The sequence below is a fragment of the Pollicipes pollicipes genome, unplaced genomic scaffold, assembly GCF_011947565.3.
Source record: "Pollicipes pollicipes isolate AB1234 unplaced genomic scaffold, Ppol_2.1 Scaffold_6686;HRSCAF=7923_pilon_pilon_pilon, whole genome shotgun sequence".
Lineage (NCBI taxonomy): Eukaryota > Metazoa > Arthropoda > Thecostraca > Pollicipedomorpha > Pollicipedidae > Pollicipes > Pollicipes pollicipes.
Window position 1 is genome coordinate 38,223,190 of NW_023596921.1, and position 19,194 is coordinate 38,242,383.

Below are 19,194 nucleotides of genomic sequence, written 5' to 3' on the forward strand. Positions count from 1 at the left end.
TCACAACTCTTACATCATCGCTTGGTTTTTACTTAAACAAAACTGGGGTATTGGAGGCTGTGCAGAGCTATCAGCAAGATAGCAAGGTCGACAAATACATATCATGCTTTTGTATTCTCGGACTCCGCCCGGTCCAAGACCCTCCCCCCCCCCCCCCCCCACCCTCCCACAGTTACTTGCTCTTCAAGTAGGCCTTACCCCGCACGGCTATCTTCTCTCGCAAAAGCTGCTTAAAGAGCTCGCAAGCCTGTTTGCTATGCACCCCTGCTAAATATCAGTGATATCACGTTCGAGTCTCTGGCCCAGTTTACCGCCCGCGTTCGGTCCGGACCGACCGGCGCGCTGAGTTGGATTCAGATGCGGGCGGGCGGCGGTCCCAGGTTACAAGGTCACGGGTGGCGGCGGCGGCGCACGGCACCTCTGACGTCATCGGTGGGCGGCCCGGCTCGGCCACCGGGCGGCGCCCCAGCGCCAGCTAGTTCCGAGCCGTCGGTCCCCGCAGCAGTCCGCCGCGTCCTCCGTATCCGCCGCCGCCATGAAGCTGGCAATCGTCGTCACTGTGCTGGGGCTGGTCGCTTCTGGCCAGGCGCTCAAGTGCTACTCGTGTAATAGCAAGTCTGTCATCTCTGGCTTATCGCTCGGTGGCGCCGTGCTGAATGTGCTGAAGAACTTCCCGGCCTGCACCGAGTTTGACCCGAGTCACCCCGGAGCAGAAGTTCGTTCAGGAATGCCCCCATCCTCAACAACAAAGGCTGCATGAAGCTGGTCGATCCGAATGACTCGACCAACGTGATGCGCTCGTGCTTCCTCAGCGACAAGAACGAGTGCAAAGACGGTGCATGTTACTGCACCGGCGACCTGTGCAACGGCGCCGCCGGCGGCTGGCCGTCAGCGGCGGTGCTGCTGGCGACCCTGGCCGCGGCGCTGCTGGGCGGCCGCTAGTCGCTGCTGAACCAGCCTCAGCAGCGGGCGCCCTTTCATTACCATTGTGGCGTCTCGATCGCCGGCACCGTCCCACCCAGTCTCCGCGACGGACGCGAACGCGTGGCGCATCTGCTTGGTCGGACCCACGCTGCCAGCCGATGAAGTGCTGGTCCCAGCGCCTCCGTCGGCGCGCTGTAGCAAGTGTAGCGCTGTGTTCACGCTGCTGTGTTCACGCTGCTGGCCGGTGCCGCGCACCCGCGCACGGCTGCCGCCTCCCGCCCGGCACCCGACGGGCAGCAGGATGCCGCGTCACCCCTCGGTGCCTGCGCGCTTTTCGAATCGGGGACCACAATGCAGGCGGCCATTTTGTTTTCACAAAGCCGCGTCGGCGGACCAACGGCCCCCCCCCCTGCGTTCTGAACGTGAGGGGGAGAGCGCGGCGGCCGCCAAGGCCAGGCAGAGGACAGCGGCAGCGGCTGGTGGGCGGAATGGCCGTCGGAGCACGCCGGCTCGCGGCCGTGCTCGCCGCCGCGCGGCAACATCGGCCGCCAGATGACAGCGGCCGGACCGCGGGGCGCGGCAGTTTTTACCTTATGGTCGGTGTTGTGCTGCGGCAGCTCTTGATGCGTTGGTAGTAAGACGCCAGTGCGGAATGTGGAGAAGTCAATAAATTGTCCTAGACACCTCGCTGAGTTGGAGTCGAAGGCCCTGAGCGCAAGGAGCAGTAACCAAGTCTACGAGGCAGTCATCCGACGGTTATTCAAATGAGTTACCGAGTCACTCTGCGTGATGAGTCAAGACGGTTCAATGCCCGAAGTCCTGACCTTATAGATACTTACCCAAACACAACTTAAGAACAAATTCAGATAGTCGTGTAACATGAAGTCCATGGATCACTTATGCTTTGAGGCGTGCCAACCGGTTTCAGACCCGCAGTCAGTTTGCTCTTTCAGCCAAAGCCTGCGCTTTCAGCCATTACAGCTCTAACCGGTTTTCCTGACTGAACTTCGTGACGTGCCGGCACATTGTTGATTATCGCGAAGCTCGTGCTATAGCGTGCAAGTCTGGAATTTAGACTTGCGTTATATATTCGTATCGCACAAACTGTTAACATGCCCCCTTGAATGTACATAACATCCCAATAGCATTCCCAGGCTAGACTCCCATAAGGCCCCTTGTATTGTTCTTCAATCTTTGTCATCAAACGGTTATGTTTGGAATGTGCAATGCTCGAAGTCGTACCGGGCGCTATCAAACGTATTCACTTCCTCTCATCCTTGTTTGACGCATCAGGCTCTTTAAAATCAGATGACGATGATGCGATAGCATAATTTGACCCGCTGACATTTCCAAAACTGTGAGAGTTAGAGACATCAAATTCACAGAGTGGGTTGGCCTGAATGTGGACGCACTTTCTCAAAATTTTAAGTCTCTGGGTCATAGTCTTCGGATCAAATAAGGTCAAACGAGGTCGAGCTCTAGACTGGTGTCCAAAATGCCCCTAGACTCATGCAACCGCCGTGAGCCTAGATACCTATTCTGAACAAAAGGTCACTGGTTTCTTTTTTGCCATTCAGATAAACGTCGGGGATAACGCTAAGCGGTATTTTCCTAAAACGAAATGTTGGCCTGGGTCATTTCAGGTCGGCGACTCACTCTGACCTTTACGAAGTCCACGGAACATATCTGTTGTTGTCGCTGTTATGAATAGAATCAACATGAGCACCAGAAACTACCCCTTTAAAACGAGCTCTCAAGTAAAAAAGCAGTTTGTTTTAGCTCGGTCTGACCCTTATGCCTGACCCCAGGTCAATTGAATTCGTTGTAATTCTAAATTCAATTGTCAGTTGCCTAAGAAACGACCTCAGAGATGTCTGACTTTGTCTTACACTTCGTTGTCGCATCAGCTTGAGCGATTCCCTAGAAATGACCTTCGCTGGCGGCCACGGCCTGTAGACCTGCCATAGGTCAGCGAACTTACAAAGTGCATCTTTTTATACCAGAAGACCCAATATTCAACTGCCTATAACTTAACAAAATTTGACGCAATTGCGCCTTACCGCTCGGATATCAGTAAAAAAAAAACTGCGGGGATCAAATTGACCCCACTCGATGGCGCGTTAAGGTCAAGAAATTCAAGCAACCAGACGTTAAATGGCTAAACGAGAGAAACCACCGGCGCCATTCATTTTACAATGATTTTGTGAGTTCTTTCCAGTAGCACTCTGGGCTCCACCGGATTTTTAACGCGAGAGGGGAAATTCTACAGAGATATGCACTGAGAACTCCGTGAGGATAGCTTGCGGATCGCAATGGGATCAAAGTTGTGAATTACAATTGCCAGCCTACATACGCCTGGGAATGTTCAACCTTTTATTAGGATTAAATAGTGAAGAATACATCAGATAGTTATGAACATGCACGCTCGCAAGCCTTGGAATGAAAACCCTGGCGCCCGACGTTCCAGCGTTTGTTGGTCGCAGGCAACGACTCTTGGCTGGACCCAGACTGCTTCCAACGAGTGAAAGAAAACGATGACGCATCTGAAAGAAGCGCCTTTGAAAGCTTTAGAACATGAAGTTGTGCGGTTGGGAGACAGTCAGGACGAATATGGTATCTGTATGATCTTTAGATTGACAATAGGAATAGATTAGCATCTACAGCATCGTGAAATGTTGCTAAAATCTGGCGGGAATTGGAAAGTAGGCGTAAAATTTCCGTACGTAAAACAGTACTCTTAGCTTTATTCCTCGGAGAAAACCCGGAGAATGGAGACATAGCCGGGTCGATATTTTGACAACATGCCTTTATCGAAACAATAGCAGAAGGAAATTCAAACTGCCTGCGATGATCCTACTCAATTTTTCAAGTTTTTTTTTGAAACAGCAAGCCACAGCTTTTACAGGACACAAACATTCAGGGGATTAAGCAAAGAGCGATTTCCAGCCATTACCACGATACAGTGCCAAAAATTAGAATGCGCGAACATACGTGTACATGCAAACAAATTCAAGCGAATAGGCATCACGTATCACGCTTCATTCAAACATGCAAGCGAATTGAAGTAAACAGGTATCACACATCGCGCACCAATTATACAGGAAAAAAGTCGGCGACCAAATGTTAACATACAGGGCTCAATATGGCAAATTATGCGAACGTGATATGTGCCTTGATATGTGATGTGTGCTATCATAAAATCGTTTACATGTGTAAGCGATGCGTGACGCGTAATGTGCGATGCCTGTTCAATTGAAATCGCTTGCATGCATAATTGATGCGCGATGTGTAATGTCTTTTTACTTCAACTCGCTTCCATGTTTGAATGAAACGTGATGCGTGATGTCTATTTGCTTGAATTCGTTTGCATGTACACGCATGTTTGCGCATTTCAATTCTTAGATAGGCACCGTGCCGTGGTAAAAGCTGGAAATCGCTCTTTGTTTAATCCTCTGAATGTTAGTGTCCTGTGAAAATGTGGATTGCTGTTTAAAAAAGAAACCTGAAAAATAGAATAAGATCATCTGCAGGCAATTTTGAATTCACCTCTGGCATTCTTTCGATAAAGGCATGCTGCCGAAATATCAACCCAACGATATCTTCATTCTCCTGTTTTTTTTCCGAGGAATGAGGCTAATACGACTGTCTTATCTATGTAAATGTTGTTCCTCGCTAATGCACCGAACAACTTGCATAACATTTCCGTTTGGTGTTGCTGTACAGGTTTAAGCTGTTCAGAGGTCAACCACAAAATTATACCTAAATAAGACGGTAGTAATAGTCTTCTTTCTCGTAGAAAACCCGAGAGAATGAAGATATAGATGAGTTAATATTTCAGCAACATGCCTTTATTGAAACGAATAGGAGACGTGAATTCAAAATTGCCTGTGGATGACCCTCCCTGATTTTCAAGTTTTTTTAAAGAAACGTTTTCAAAACTTTTTTTTTAAACAGCTCTACATTTTGTCTTTGAAACAGCTTCAAAGCTGTTCTAAAAACTTGAAAAGTCAAGTAGGATCATCAGCAGGCAATTTTGAGTTTACTTCTGCCTTTCGTTTTGATAAAGGCATGCTGCCGAAATATCAACGCATCTACATCTTCATTCTCCTGGTTAATCTTCGACGAATGAGGCTGTTACTTCTGTCTTATCTATGTGCGTAATGCTCCTCGCAAATGCATTTAGCAACTCAAAATTATACAGGTGAAATGCATATCCCAGTCCAATATTAGACCGATACCGATTTATTTTGAAAGACTTTCGGAAGGATTATTTCCTAACGGTCGTCCTCGAGCGCACGCCACCCACCGCCTGGTATTATCTGTAGCCGCTAACGCCGTTCGGTCTAATGGGAACTGCAGCTCTAACTCACGAGTAATGCTCATAAGATTGAGACTGATGTGCAATTGCTCCTAGGGTTGTGAGCACGCAGGCTAAATTACGCTTTATGTAAGATGTTTCGCTAGTCGATTCTGTTAAAGGTTAACGTACCCGAGCAAACATGAGTTGGCTTTTTCATCTTTGAACTCGTTTCGATTCACTCTATTGGATACTTTGACACCCTTACATTTTTCGGGCAAGGATTGAAACTGGCTCGAGTGTGTCTGATATTATATTGTCTCTATCATCTGAATGATGCAGCGTTCAATTTGTCTCCAACGCGGTCGGGACCGTTGGGAACTGCGACGTCGCCGCGTGCGGCTGGTGTAAGTTGCCGATCGCCTCACAGCGATTTTGATCCACGAGCTCCTTTACTCAGACGCTTCTCACTTTGGAGCGGTGCTGTGAGCTGGGCAATGAAAAAATGCGGTGGCGAATCCGTCGCGTGTCGCGGTCATTCAGGCTCCAGAAGGGTGTAGTTTGCGAAGCAGGTTTGTGGCGCTGGGCGGGGGTGTGACTAAATCTGCTCTTTACATCAAAGGGACCGATCCATACTTACATGTGGTTTTGAAATGAAATAATCATCTTGGGGGCCATTCAGTGCAGTTCACAGCCCTGTCCTTCTTAAAACCTAAAACCTTCTGGTTTCTGAGCTTTGTCCCAGGGTAGACGTCCAAACTATTTCGTGCATACTATCTCAAAGTCACTCAGGCAAACACGCCACCGCCAAAAACGTCATTTAAATGCCTCCGCCCCACTGGCCATGTGCCATTCAAGGCCAAGAAGAATATGATCGTCAAGTTGTTCATGTCTGGGTTTCGGGAGCACGATTTCCCGATACAACGGACTTCAATTGGCTCTCAATCAATTAAGTACCGGCAGCGCTTGATTCGAACACGACTGGTTGTTTGGATAAGAACCCTTCCGGCCAGAAGTGATCATTTTCAGGTTATGGAATGAAGGAGAATAAAGAACTGCAGAAGAAGACTAAGCACACCCAGTATTTTAAGCCCGGCCAGCCTCCGAACCTTAGCCCGCGCAGGGGCCCTTTGGACGTGCGCTGTGCGCCCGGCCCGAGTCTCCCTTCCCAGAGGGCCTCCCAATCTCCTCGTGGCCAGAGCGCACAGCCTGCCCCGGAGCAGCGAGGCACCAGGAGTGAGAAGGATACATGAGAGTAACAGCGTACAGAGGAGCCACGTCCTATTTTACATAATAGAAGAAGTTAGAGATGGATATTAGATATTACGAAAATAGTACTTGTGATTTAATACTTAAAGAATGGCGTCATAACCAAGCATGCGCATACATGTAAGAAGCTTAAACTCACGGACAAATACGCAATAACACCACGAGAATGGGCCAAAACACGAGCCCATAACGCATTTGCCTCAGTAAACACGTCCAACATTGCCACTGCCTTTTATTGGCGAGCTGAAGTACTTCCAGTGGGTGCTAAGGTGGCAATTTTGCACGGCCAGTGTGGCATCTCTAACTTCATGCAAACGTTCCTCGACGCAATCACGTTATGGCACATCGAGGAGCATATTTACGATAACGAGGACTCATGTTGTCTGTAGGAGCATCTTCCGCTCAAAAGCATACCTATAGTTTAAGTGAGGCAAGAACACAAAAGTAGGTCAGAGTCAACAAGGCATATGAATTGTGCATTGTCACGCGCCCGGGTGGCCAGTTGAATACCCTCTGCTCGGGTGGAGGTTTAATTGGACCCCGAGATGTCAGAAAAATTAAGAGCCTCCAAATTTCCAAAGTATACTAGTACGTAAGTACGTAGCCAGTATGAAAAACCACTGGTGTCAAAATTTGGAATGCCTATGTCATGACCTTCGGGTCAAATCAGGCTAGATAAGATCTCACTCCAGATTGGTGTCCAAAGTGATCTTATCAGGCAACCAACGTGCACCTAGATAGCCGTTCCAAGCAAAATATTACTGGTTCTGAATTCAGGTCAGTGATCTTGTCTGTCCAAAGGTCATGGTAATCAAAATCATACCAGACCGCTCCGATTTTTGCGTTTGAATAAGCGTCAAGGATTATGCTAGGCAGTTTGTTCCTAACACATGTTGACTTGGGTCATTTAGGGTCAGTGATCTACGCTGACCTTTAAGAAGTCTGTGGAAGATGTATAATACGGCTCCTGACATCAATAAATTCAAAATGAGCGTAAAAAAACACAGTAAGCTGTGGAGTAAAAAAACAGGCTAGCTTTAATTTTGATCTGATTTTCATACCTGACCCTAGGTCAATGGAACTTGTTTATTTGATTGCTTCGCTGCCTAAGAAACTATCTCAGAGATGTATGACTTCGTCTAACACTCCGTTGTTGCATCGGACTGAACAATTCCCTGAACACTGTCTTCGCTGAATCCATGGTCTGATTTTGACCTGTCGCACGTCAGTGACCTTACAAGATGCATCTAAATTGTTGATACCAAATGATCCGCCATTCGATTGTCTACAGCTATGCAAATTTCATTGCTGCTACGCCGCGCCGTCCGGAAATCACTCCGGCCAAACCTTTGACTAGGCATCATATTAAGCCACCTGAGCACGTGTCAAAAATCTAGTAGTCAGGAAAAGCTGAAGGTGTTTTATTTAACATGGTACACACGCCGAGCTCTAGAAGTTTGACGATCTTCGTCAGCTGCACTTGACGGAACATCTCCTCGCATTTTGTATCACATCGCATTCCATGACATCACAGGAGTTTGCCCCTTCTTTGACTATTTTACATGGGAAACAATTATTAAAAACCTGTAGAGTTTTGTCATGCTGTGCTCTCAGTTGTTATTTGCTACTCATGCCTAAGGCCCAAAAGGTTGGAGGTGGCACCAAACTCAACTTTGGGAGACCAAATTGGGCCTGGGGGGGGGGGGGGGGCAGTGGCCCACCCAAAATAATGCAAATCGATACTCGTGAATTCTACAATGCATCTGATTTTGGATCACCCGCGGTTTTCTGTTGACACTTGAGGCCTGATTTTGGCCATACAGCCGAATGGGGGGCAATAGTGCAAATATTTGGTGGGTCTGATCGTCTGGGGGTTTGAGCCCACCTGGGCATGTGGAGGAGGCATGCGGGGACATAGTCTTACAAAAAGAGTTGAGGGGGAACTGGGCGGTGAAAACCAATGGAACTTGTCCCCAAATTGTACCAACAGGCTGGTCTCTCAACGGATTTTGCTCACTTTCTTCCCAAAGTTGCGGGAAGGGGCTGGGACGTAAGTTGAGTGGTGGGGAGTGAGGTAAAGACTGACCGAGATTTGTACATGGACCACATCAGAACAGGCGTAGCGGCAGAGCCCGGCTCTTCAAAGCGGCGAGCAGGAATCCCAGGTCTGCAGCTCCGGACTAGCTCCGACGCTGGCGGAGGCAGACCGATACAGAGAGCACAGATATGTCAGCAAAAGACCAGGCGTCTGCTCCTGATATATGCGTTTCGTCGCATGGGCAACGTGCAATGCGGGCGGAGGCGGATGAAGGGAGGGGACGGGGGCGAGATCGACACTCTGCTTCATTAACCTCTCCACTCACGACGCAACTAAAACTTGACGCGCGGATTGCGCTCAGCGTAGGCCCACGTACTTGCATACTTTTCCACGCTTCCCCTATGTTCGTGCACAGCAAACCAAACTGAGCGTTTTGAATAAAAAAAACACTTTTAAAAGCATGAACAACTGCGGGAATGCCCGACGCAAGGACGGCAACCAGACGACAGCCGAACCCGGGCAGGTCTGCCTGCCACGCTGCCAATCAACAGCTGCAGAGTGAAAGCCCTCGGCGAAAAACAGGTAGCACGCGGCGGCGCACGCACTCTGACGAAGGAGCGGGCCCGGGACGGTGCAGACCACGACCGGGAGCGGGCGGCGTTGTTCAGTGCCGAGCTGCAGGCCGAGACGTCCGCGTTCGCAGCGCTCTTCCGCTTCGGACATGAAGTCGACGGCCATCCTCGCCGTGTTGAGCCTGGTCAGCGCCGGCCACGCGCTTAAGTGCTACTCGTGTAACAGCAAGAATCAAATATCCGGCCTCAACATCACCGCCAACATCCTCAACTCGTTGAAGGCATTCCCGCCGTGCGCGGAGTTTGATCCGCGTCTCCCGCAGCAGAAGTTCGTCCAGACCTGCCCCACACTCTTCAACAAGAGCTGCATGAAGGCAACCGACGCGAACGACTCGACAAACGTCATTCGGACCTGCTTCCCAGTCGCCAAGGAAGGCTGCGAAGGTGTCATCTGCCAATGCAGCGGCGACCTGTGCAACGGCGCTGCCGGCGGCTGGCCGTCAGCGGCGGTGCTGCTGGCAACCCTGGCCGCGGCGCTGCTGGGCGGCCGCTAGCCGGCGGTCGCTGGCCTGCTGGCGTGCGTAGCCTGTTCGCCGGAGTTGCTGTTGTGAGGTGGACCTGCCGTGAGGTGGCGACGCCGCTGGCCTGCCGGAAAGCACCGGTCGGTCCCCGCCCCCGGCCGCGCCCCGCCTCCGTGCGATCCGCACTGTTCTCGGCACCAGGGGCCTGCGCGCTGGCCGGTCTTCTGCAGTCTGGTTGACCCCGTGAAGAACAGGGTTTGGGCAGGGGGGGGGGGGGAGAGATGGCTCCTCACCGTAGCACCGGTCGCCCGTCTTGCTGCAGGCCCGAGCACGTCGGCTGACAGGCTGTAGGGGCACTGTGCATCGATATGGGTGAATAGGAAGAGGTATAATTGTGGCTCGGTGTAACATCTAGTTGTGTTGTTTCATGTCGCTGCCCCCTGCACACCAGCGTCCAGCAATACTATGTTGCTTGCTACGACGAGGCTACTTATGCTATGGTTGATGTGCCTTCTTCGAAGGCGCTCTGCATCGAGGCGCGAGCAAGGAGCAATGCATCTTTCGAATGGCAACTAGGGTTCTATCGAGGCCTCGGCCTGTGTCTTTGCGCACACACACACACACATACACATACACACACACACACGCACACACACACACACACACACACACACACACACACACACACACACACACACACACACACACACACACACACACACACACACACACACACGGACGCCAGTTCATCTGTTAATGTGCGTTGGAGTTGCCTATGAGATTCTGAAAACCTGCTTTGCTCAGCAAAACAAATCTAAAAACCCTACCCGAGCCGCACATGAATGTGAAAACCAGGCAGATCAAAGTTAAAAAAAGCTCGTGAGGCCGGCAAGTCTATATTTGCATGAAATATTCAAACTTGCGTGTAGTACACTAGCCAACAATTTAGCATCTCCCCAATCATGCAAAATAGGAGTGATTAGAACGGTACATTTATCCGTTCTAACCTATGCCAGGTTCATCCACCCCAGCGATATTTTGTACAAAAGGTAAATTTGCTTAATTAGAGTATTCCACATCTGTATGGGGTTTTGAACTGACGAAGCCATCTTGAAGATCATTCGGTACAGCTGACACCACTGCCCTCCTTAGGGCCCAAAACACTCTAGTTTTCGAGCTACACGCCTGCGAAAATGTGCAGACTATTTCGTGCAAACTTTTTCAAGGTTACCCAGGTGACGTGACGTCATAACAACGCCATTGAAATACTACTATTCCACTTATCATACGGCGTTCGAGCCATAGGAGTCGACTTCTAAAAATGATGAGAGGGGGGGGGGCAAGGTTGTGGAGGTCGCCGTAAGGGGCAGATAAAAAACTTACGGATTTGGTCCCGTTATTTCCTGCCTATACTTTATACATAGGTACATGTATGTTAATACATACATATATATATATATATATATATATATATACTATTCCTATACTATATTATATATATATATATATATATATATATATATATATATATATATATATATACTATTCCTATACTATATTATATATATATATATATATATATATATATATATATATACATACATATGAGAAGTACACTAACTGCATATTTCTTTAAGTTCATGGGCGTAGTCGCAGCTATCACGGGTGGAAACCTGGCATTTTGCATCAGCTTTTCATGAACGTAACTGAGTTGTAAAGCTTAAGGGGTGCACTTGCAACTTTCTCTGGCACGCTAAAAAGTGAAATCAGCGCATGATGTACCATAATTGGCTTTCGTATTTCGTGGTGCATTTCTCAATTTTTTTACAAGAACAGAGCATCCACAAGATTCTGGCAATCATAATGCGTTTAGACGCGGGTTCCCGGTACCAAAATCGCATCGTTAAAACAACTCATTTCAACGTATGTAACAAAACATAAGCACTCCTCCACGCATCCTTCCAGAAGCTGTTGTGCCTGTTAGGGAAAGCGACCCTTACACTCTTTGGTTCGAACGTGTGGCAAATGAAGCTCCCGTCAGTGCAATGGCATATGCCACACAGGCTGATTTTAACAACGTTGTTAATTAAGCTGGATCTCCAGTGGCCATGCGATCACACCTATGTACGCATACTTGATGCCCGTCAATGAGCACAGGTTGATTTTAACAGCGTAGCTAGTAAAGCTGGATCTCCAGTGGCCATGCGATCACACCTATGCACGCATGCTTGATGCTCGTCAATGAGCTCGCCCACGCAGGGGGCAGCCAGTCTTGGCAATGTGGGAGGAGAGACACATTGTTGACAAAGGGCCCCTCCTGTGAAAGCCCCCCCCCCCAAAAAAAAAAATCATCGAATTAGTCCACTTCATGTTGAGTGTACAATTTCTTTCGCTGTATTTTAGTATTCATCTTAAACTTAAACAAAGACCAGATGCCTCCGAAAGATACAATTCTGTTTACATTTTGAAGTCATTTAACGCAAGGCACCAGGCGTTAAATAATTGCATGACATAAACTGACGGCGTTTTGTGCAATGGTTCTTTGAAGATTTTCTAAGCAATAGCACTCAGGGGCTGCGCCGGATTCTTTCTGGTTTGTATACAGTTTTGTAAACGTAGATGATGGTAAACGTAGCCTATAGATTGAAATGGGGTGATACGTTTTTATTGACAAGACCAATCCATGCTCGTCTGGGAACCTTCAACCTTTGTTCAGAATCCGGAAGTTGAAAAGTGACAGGACGGTTTTGGCCTCGGGTAGTCGCAAATCCTGGAGCAAAAACCCCGGCGCCCGCCGTTGCACCCCAGCCTCCTAGACTTACCGACTTTGGGTGTAAAGCAGCAACCTATGAGGAGGAAGTGTCTATTTCTTTTCCCCTTATCTTACATGAGTTTCTCACGCCTACCTGATGTTACCTAAACACACATACCAATCCCATATTTCCCTCTCAGGGATTTAAGATGTCACCCAAAACCGAGCTCACTTGAAACAATCAAGCACAAACGAGGCTCCATAAAACCTGGACACCTATGGCTATATCCTGCCTCACCTACATCTGAATCATGCCTTTGTATGCACAGAGCAAGGGCACCAGGTTCCTTCAAGCCCGAGAGTCCCAGCGGCTCCAAACGCTTGCACGCATAAAGTTTGACCTGTTTATAAAATGCATTGCGATCTACAGCTGTGTGCCAAATGCAAGGTTTTCACGCATCCCCAATTTTTTGGGTCACGCCACACAAGTACCACACCAGAAAAACAATCCTGGTACAAACACCAGCAAAGCATGGTAGAAAATTTTGCTCCACGTATTTCTTTAACCCAAAGAAGGAAAGAAGAAACGAAGAAGAGGACCACTGAAATGCACCACTGCTGAAATGTAGGAGTGAAAAATTCAAAAACGCCTTTAGATGAAATCTAAAAGCTGCATGTTTTCATTTGAGCACTCGTGTTTAAACATTTTCAGTCAAATAGGTTGATCACGAAACGTGACCGAAAAGGTCTAAGTCTTTATATTCATTTGATTACTTTTGTTATTCTTGGTCTCACACGGATGTGATACAGCTTCATTTTTTCTTCCTTTCCGGTTGTCTTTTAAGACATCATCTATGGCTTCAAATGTTAGCCAATTTCTGTTCAAAACGTTCCAACTGCAAACTTGCGTGTACATAAAAAATTAAATTGATTTGCCAGCCGCCCAAACATGTTTGATACGCGCCAAGGTCAACCTTTCATAGGAAACGAAGGAGACAATTTGAAGCACGGAACCTATTTTTACCGCCAATTTTGCCCTGTAAACCCTCAGTCAGGCGTTGTTTGGCTCATGGCGGGGTTCAAGAATGATAAATATAAGCCATTCCGGCTTCACTACCTCATCACGATATCTTATCCCGTCATACATAGCTTTGGGACAGACCTGGCGCAGCTAATACAGAAGTGTTTGTAACGAAATTCTGTCATTCGAAACTGTTTTCTCGTGCAGACCACCTCTACTTATTTCGCATTTTAATCTTATGACGGCCGGCAGCAGGAAAGTTCTTCTGTGGAGCAACCAATTGCCACGCTTACCTGCTTTCAACACATGATTTGCAACCAGATTTAACCATTTTCTGTTTTAATCCATCGTCTTTTGTTCATAAGACACATTATGATGTCGCGAGACATGCAATGAAACTATTTGTTCCATACTCTTGACTATTTGCCTAAAATTTGTTGGAGTGCTCCATCATGTCTCCTTTAACAAGATATTGCACTTAGTTACCATGGTTTGCTAACTGGCCATGGTTTGGTATTCTTGTTTCAAAAAATGAAGTGCATGTCTACAGAACAGTCTTAAAATATGTGCAAGTTAGCAGTTGGGACATTTTGAAGAGAACTTGATTAACACTTGAAGCCATAGATGGTGTCGCTAAAGAGAACCGGCAAGGAAGAAAAAATGAAGTATCACACTCGTGTGAGACGGAGGAAAACAAAAGCAATTAAATAAATATAAATAGTTAGAACTTTCGGTGAAATTTCGTGACCAACTCCTTTGACTTAAGATCTGTGAACATGAGTGCTGAAATGGTGATATTCAGCTTTAAGATTTCATTCAAAGGCATTTTTTGCCTTTTTCACTCTTACATTTCGGCGGTAGTGCATTTTGGTGGTTGAGTTTCTTCGGTTTAAAAAAATACGTGGAGCAAAATTCTCTATTGCGCTTTGATGGTGTTTGCTCTGTGCACACATAGGCATAATCAGATGTAGGTGAGGCAGGATATAACTTTAGGTGTTCAGGTTCTGTGGAGCCTCGTTTATGCTTGATCATTTCATATGAGCTCGGTTTTGAATAATATCTTAAAGCCCCTGAAAAGGAAACATGGGTTTGGTATGTGTGGTTAGACAATATGGGGTAGGAGTGAGAAAGTCACATACAATATGGGAAAAAGCAGGAAAATTTCTCCTCATAGGCTGTTGCTTTACACCCAAAGTCGGCAACTCTAGGTCACTTTTCATCATGCACCTCCAGGACCGCCGCAGCCACCCATGGGAAGATTGAAGCATATAAGTGGGTGTTCAGTTGGCAATTTATCACGGCTAGTTTGGAAGTACTTCAGTGTCATACAACTGTCGCTTGACGTGACCAAACAATGGCGTATTGAGGAGCATATTAACTAAAAGTGAAATTGTGTTGTCTATGGCAGTCTTTGTCCTTTAAAACCAATTTACCAAGAGATAAAACCAGTGTACTAAAATAAAACCAGCATACGAATAGTGTAATACGTGAGCTTATTTTTATATCATCTGGCGATTGTCTGGATACCTTCAAATTTGGAACGTTCCCTTTAGGTTTGCCGCGTATATTGCTTAGGCATAAAGTTGGACCTTTGCCCACATCAGAAGTATGCTGTTCGAGGTAAAGCAACCGCTGCCTTGCGGTACGAAAGGTGTGATTACTTGTCTACGGCGCCGAGCCTAGCAACCTAAGCCTAACACACCCAGGCCCGGCTCACATTCTGCGCAGAGAGGGAACATCAGGAAATTCTTAGAGATAGTCCCCACTCTTCATTCTTATCCAGTAGTCACACCCCGGGCCAGACTGTTTGTTTTCCTCGCCGCCAGCCAACCATCGCCACAACTTGGCGTGGAATCTCGCCGGTGGGCGGTTGCAGGGCAGCGCTCCAGCACGCGCTGGCACCGCGGTCGAGCCCGGGAGGTCGCAATGATCGGCACCGGTCGCTGGCGAGCCGAGCCGACCGACCAGGTTAGCATCTCCGAGCTGGCGGCGGAGCCCGCTTGGCAGGGCTCATGGCGGCCGGGGCCGGCCGGGCGCGCCAGACGGCACCCCGGAGGCCGCCATGGTGCGCGTGCTGCTGCTGACGCTGGCGCTGCTGGCTGCCGCCGGCCGTGTTCAGCCGCTGCGCTGCTACGCCTGCATGCCGGGCGACATCGACGGCCAGTTCGACCTGTCGCTACCGCTCCGGCTGCTGTTGCGCAAGTTCCCTTTCTGCCAGAACTTCCGGCCCAGTCGGCCCGGCCAACAGTTCATCATGGAGTGTCCGAGGGTGACCAACGCCTGCCTCAAGACCAAGACGTTCCGCACCTGCTACTGGTCACGACACGAGCGCTGCAGGGGTGATAAGTGCACGTGCATGACGGACTTATGCAACGGCGGGCCGTCTGGCCCCACGGCGGCCGGCTGGTTGCTTGCTCTGCCCTTGGGCATTACCGCGCTCTTGGCACGCTGCCAGCGACTCTAATGCGCCCCACTCGTCAACTGGCTGCAAACTCCCGCAGACACATGATCGGTGTTGGTGTGCAGCGCGCCAAGGCGGGGTTCCTGCGGGCGACCTATCAGCATGACGGCACCTGGCATGCTCACTGCAGTGTGCAAGAGGATAGGGAGGACAGATTGCAAGCCGCATATGTCTTCACTGCGTCTGTGACGGCCGACTGTGTCCAGACCTCGGCAACCTGTCTGAAGCAGTGGAACGGGTGGCATGTCCACAAACGATCCCACGGGCCAGTAACACGCTTGCCAGCTGGTAGGTTAGGAGGGCACCATGATTATTGCATGACGCCTTGGACGCATTATTTCTGAAAGCTGTGTGGCAAGACTTTGGCACGTGACGACTCATACGAAATGGTGTATCCTACGGGCATGATATGATAAATGATCGTCGCGTTCCCTTCAAATCAATGTTTCAATTGTTTACGTAACCAATAAACAAGTGGCTTCTCATTTAGCGAATTCTTCGGACCAAAATGGTACGGATGACAAGCGCTGTATGAGGGGAAGTCAGGGAACTTTGGCGACCGGTAAGTTAACCGCAACTGATACGCAGTCAAAAGCGGCGGCAGTGCGGGCTTTGCATCGCTCTACAGGTGACACCTCCATATAAAAAGCTACAAATGGGGCGAAGGGTTGATATGTGAGCCCCGATTCTTTTGAGAAAGAAAAGATAGTGAAAACAGATACGGTTAGGCTATGGAATGAGTGCGGGTTAATGGGTACCCAAGAGCCAAGCCCTGAAGACGAGTGGCCCAACCATAGTTAACACGGGAGAACAAGGGTCTTCATGATGCTGACGTTCACACTCTATTCTTCCATGTTATACTAAGGCGTTGCAGAAAATTGTGAAAAGAAAGATGCTATAGAATCAGGGGGACGCCACGATTTCTTCATACGCACCCTCCAAAAAAGTTTGTTTGGTACGTCCAATACGATATTTGATCATCTGGGATGATGAAGGGGTGGGATGCCTTCAGCAAAGCTGGGAATGATATGCAGCGTTACGAATAGAAAAAACCAAGCCCGGTCACAATGCATGCAGCCTTCACGCTCTAGCATTGTGATGAGATGGGTATCCAACTGTCTCACTGCGCAAACCCTATAGAAAACTAAACGCATCCCACCAAATGCACAAAGAAAGCTGTGAGGGCGTTGTCCGTGGTTGCGGGCTGAAAGATACCACCCTTGCCTACTCATGTGGCAAGATGAATCCCTTAAACTCTAGAAAGCATCACTGTTGACAGTGCAGAAACATTGGAGAGTAGGAGGAAAGCCCAGAGCGCGACGGAGCGGTCCGGCCCCCGACCGATCGTGGCAACGCACACCTGTTGACTCTCCGGAGACCTGGCAAGAGTTCTCAGGCGCTGCCGCCTTGCGCTCCTTCGATAAAAACATGCCAATCAAGAGCAAAAACACTTCCACGACCCTGGCTTCTCGGCCTGCAGCGACCCACAAAATCGATGCGATTTGGAGCTGCGAGTGATGCGGCGCGCGGCGCGGATGTACGTGCGTACGGGGTGCGTGCATGCGTGCCACACGCGTTTTTGTGAAGGCGGCTTAGGGTGCGTGTTGGCGTGGGGTACACATGCAACATGCATCTGCAGCTGAGTGCATCAAGGCAGGTCTTACAACACATTTGCGTCACATTTTACAGGCATGTCATGCCCACCGTGTTCCTGGTTTTGCTCCAGCCATGTCTAACGGGTTTTGCGGCATCGTTAAACGTGAATGATTTTACTTGAGTGGCAGAGGGCCTTGGGCAAAATGTTAATGCTATCATAGCCTATGCGCAGCATCGCAAACGGTGCGGTGATGGTCATCAGTAATGAAACATGGCTAATGCTAAGAGGGAAATTTGGATAATTTGAAAGCTGTTATGCGGTATTTATTCCATAATGTTACAGAATGCATCCACTCACGGACAGCAAGCACCGTAAAGGAGCCTGAGTTTAACTCTTGAATGCGGATTATGACACCGCAACTATTGTTACATATTTGAGTGTCGTGAAGTACGCAATGGAAATGTCGAATTTTGCTACCAGTGTTCCTTGACAAATGTCTCCGCTTTCCCGGAGCGTTTTATTATATTTGTGTTTTTTGCTAGGATTCGAGGAGACTTGCATGATATTTTTTTGCTCCCTGATTACAAAACCATCAGTTAATGTGAGCAGCTTTAGAATACCCATGGTCTTTAGTTTACTAAGATGAGAAACGAATGTAAAATCTGGCGCATTTAGTGATGGGTCATGTTAATTCCACTAACTTCCTTCTCACATGTAGGCAAAAAACCCTAGAGTCGCAGTGTTTTAATATGGGCTTTGGCACTACAGAAATTTCATATTCCATGTACTTTGATCGAGAGCAGCATTACTGGTAGATGTTCACCATTGCAGTTCATTTACATTACCTCATGCAGTTGCGAGTTTATTCATTTGCTACCGTTTCGAGCAGTTTGATGACCATTTTTGAGACCATTGTTGCACGATAAACATGTCGTCAGCTTGACTTTTTTAACTTTTTCAACTTAAACTAATTTAACTTTTGTCAACAACTTCTGTGATTCCGAGCAAAACGATCATCTCCAAAAAGTGAGGAATGTCTCGCAGAATGATCTTGAATTGACCGGATTATAGCGACACCCAACTGCTTTCTTTAAAATCCATCAACAAGATGATTGATGTGACAAATTCCGAGGCCAGTGGCATTTTTGCCGTCGGAGTACACCATTTAGAGCGCTGAAAAACCAGTGCTATATTCCGAAGGCAAAAATCCCACGTATTTCTTGGCACTACTGTATGTTTAAAGTTGATTCACGAATGCACCATGGAAAACAATGGTAGATGTCACTCTGCAATATGCCCGTCAGCTGATAGATGTCACTCTGCAATATGCCCGTCAGCTGATAGATGTCACTCTGCAATATGCCCGTCAGCATGAAGCCTTTGACCCACCCGAGTTACCTCAAGCGACCATGGAGGCAATGCTACGCGCGGGAACCTCAGAGGGCCCGTTCATGTGCCTGAGGCGACCTATACCATAGGGAATGCTACTCACGGCACATCAGAGGCCCGTTCAGATGCCTGAGGCGACCTATACCATAGGGATGCACTCACGGGCACATCAGAGGCCCGTTCAGATGCCTGAGGCGACCTATACCATAGGGAGTGCTACACGCGGGCACATCAGAGGCCCCGTTCAGATGCCTGAGGCGACCTATACCATAGGGAGTGCTACACGCGGGCACATCAGCGGCCCGTTCAGATGCCTGAGGCGACCTACACCATAGGGGGTGCTACACGCGGGC

At 48.4% G+C, this 19,194-nt stretch overlaps 1 pseudogene; it reads left to right on the plus strand.

Moving 5' to 3' along the window:
* The first annotated feature begins 15,320 nt into the window (after positions 1-15,320).
* The window catches only part of LOC119108281 (transient receptor potential channel pyrexia-like), a 7,176-nt pseudogene continuing 3,302 nt past the window's right edge, over positions 15,321-19,194 (plus strand).